This window comes from Cebus imitator, unplaced genomic scaffold (genome assembly GCF_001604975.1).
Source record: "Cebus imitator isolate Cc_AM_T3 unplaced genomic scaffold, Cebus_imitator-1.0 Scaffold1033, whole genome shotgun sequence".
Lineage (NCBI taxonomy): Eukaryota > Metazoa > Chordata > Mammalia > Primates > Cebidae > Cebus > Cebus imitator.
In genome coordinates this window covers 26,293-29,465 of record NW_016108348.1, presented here as the reverse complement: position 1 = coordinate 29,465, position 3,173 = coordinate 26,293, and positions in this window count along the sequence as shown.

Sequence of the window (3,173 nt, the reverse complement as noted above, 5' to 3'; positions counted from 1 at the left end):
GCCACTGTAGCCAGACTGCCTCTGAATTTCTCCTCTCTGGGCAGGACATCTCTGAAAAAATGCCAGTAGCCCCAGTCAGGGACTTACAAATAAAACCCTCATCTCCTTGGGACAGAGCAGCTGGGGGAATGGGCAGCTGTGGGTGAAGCTTCAGCAGACCTAAACTATTCTGCCTGCTGGCTCTGAAGAGAGCAATGGTTCTCCCAGCACAGCGCTCCAGCTCTGCTAAGGGACAGACTGCCTCCTCAAGAGGGTCCCTGATCCCTGTGCCTCCTGACAGGGAGACCCTTCCCAGCAGGGGTCGACAGACACCTCATACAGAAGAGCTCCAGCAGGCATCTGGTGGGTACCCCTCTGAAACAAAGCTACCAGACAAAAAAAAAAAAGAACAGACAGCAATCTTTGCTGTTCTGCAGCTCCACTGGCGATACCCAGGCTAAAAGTGTCTGAAGTGGACAGCCAGAAAACTCCAACAAACCTGCGGCAGAAGGGCCTAACTCTTAGAAGGAAAACTAACGAACAGAAAAAAAGAGCATCAACATCAACAAAAAGGATGTCCACACAGAAACCCTATCCAAAGGGTTCAACATCAAAGTCCAAAGGCAGATCAATCTATGAAGATGGGGAGAAACCAGCACAAAAAGGCTGAGAATTCCAAAAACCAGAAGGCCTCTTCTCCTCCAAAGGATCACAACTCCTCACCTGCAAGGGAACAAAACTGGACAGAGAATGAGTTTGACAAATTGAAACAGGCTTCAGAAAGTGGGTAACAACAAACTCCTCAGAGCTAAAGAAGCATGTTCTAAACCAATGTAAGGAAGCTAAGAACCTTGAAAAGGGGTAGAGGAAGTGCTAACTGAAATAGCTAGTTCAAAGAAGAACATAAATTACCTGACGGAGCTGAAAAACACAGCACAAGAACTTTGTGAAGCATACATAAGTATCAATAATTGAATTGATCAAGCGGATGAAAGGATATCAGAGAATGAAGATCAACTTAAGTAAAGTATAAAGACAACATTAGAAAAAAAGGATTAAAAAAAATAAAGCCTCCAAAAAATACAGGACTGTGTGAAAAGACCACATCTACATTGGATTAGTGTACATGAAAGTGATGAGAATGAAACCTACCTGGAAAACACTCTTTAGGGTATTACCCAGGAGAACTTTCCCAACCAAGCAAGACAGGCCAACATTCAAATTTAGGAAATACTGAGAATACCACAAAGATACTTCTCGAGAAGAGCAACCCCAAGACACATAATCAGATTCACCAAGGCTGAAATGAAGGAAAAAATGGTAAGCGCAGCCAAAGAGAAAGGTGGGGTTACCCACAAAGGGAAGCCCATCAGACGGACAATGAATCTCTCTGCAGAAACCCTACAAGCCAGAAGAGAGTGGGGCCAATGTTCAACATTCTTAAAGAAAAGAATATTCAACCCAGAATTTCATATGCAGCAAAACCAAGCTTCATAAGAGAAGGAGAAATAAAATCCTTTATAGACAAGCAAATGGAGCGTTTCTGTCACCACTAGGCCTGCCTTACAAGAGCTCCTGAAGGAAGCACTAAACATGGAAAGGAACAACTGGTACCATCCACTGATAAAAAGTATCACATTGTAAAGACCATCAACAGTATGAAGAAACTGCATCAACTAACAGGCAAAATAACCAGCTAGCAACATAATGATCAAATCAAATGCACACATAACAATATTAACCTTACTATAAACAGGCTAAACGCCCCAATTAAAAGACAGACTGGCAAATTTGAAAAAAAGTCAAGACTTACTGGTGTGCTGTATTCAGAAGACCCATCTCAAGTGGAAAGACGCACATAGACCGAAAATAAAGGGATGGAGGAATATTTACCAAGCAAATGAAAACAAAACAAAAAAGCAGGAGTTGGAATCCTAGCCTCTCATAAAACAGACCTTAAAGCAACAAAGCTCAAAAGACACAAATCTCTTTACCCAATGGTAAAGAAATCGATGCAAAAAAAGTGCTAATTATCCTAAATATATATGCACCCAATACAAAAGCACCCAGATTCATAAAGCAAGTTCTTAGAGACCTACAAAAAGACTTGGACTCCCACACAATAATAGTGGGAGACTTTAACACCCCACTGTCAATATTAGATCAGTGAAACAGAAAATCAGCAAGGATATTCAGGACTTGAACTCAGCTCTGGACCAAGTAGACCTAATAGACTGCTAGCCAGACTAATGAAGAAAAGAAGCAGCAGCTAGATACAATAAAAAAGGGGGGATAAAACAAAAAGTTATCACCACTGATCCCACAGAAATACAAACTACCATCCGAGAATACTATAAACACCTCTAGGCTAATAAACTAGAAGAAATAAATACGTTTCCGGACACATCTACCCTCCCAAGTCTAAACCAGGAAGAAGTAGACTCCCTGAATAGACCAATAACAAAATCTGAAATTGAGGCAGTAAATAATAGCATACCAACCAAAAAAAGTCCAGCACCACTCAGTTTCATAGCCAAATTCTCCCAGAGGTACAAAAAGAGCAGACACTATTCGTTCTGAAACTATTCCAAACAATAGAAAAACAGGGAATCCTCCCCAACTCATTTTATGAGGCCATCATTATCCTGATACCAAAACCTGGCAGAGACGACAAAAAAAGAAAATTTCAGAACAATATGCCTGATAAGCATTGATGTGAAAATCCTCAATAAAATACTGCAAACTGAATCCAGAAGCAAATCAAAAAGCTTAACCACCAAGATCAAGTTGGCTTCATCCCTAGGATGCAAGGCTGGTTCAACATACACAAATCAATTAACATAATCCATCATATAAACAGAACCAATGACAAAACCCACATGATTTTCTCAATAGATGCAGAAAAAAACTTTGATTAAACTTCAACACCCCTTCATGCTAAAAACTCTCAGTAAACTAGGTATTGATGAAATGTATCTAAACATAATAAGAGCTATTTGCGACAAACCAACGTCATACTGAATGGGAAAAACCTGGAAGCGTTCCCTTTGAAAACCGCATGAGACAAGGATGCCCTCTCTCACCACTTCTATTCAACATAGTATTGGTAGTTCTGGCCAGGGCAGTCAGGCAAGAGAAAGAAAAAAAGGGTATTCAAATAGGAAGAGAGAAACTCAAGCTGAGGTTTTTTTTGC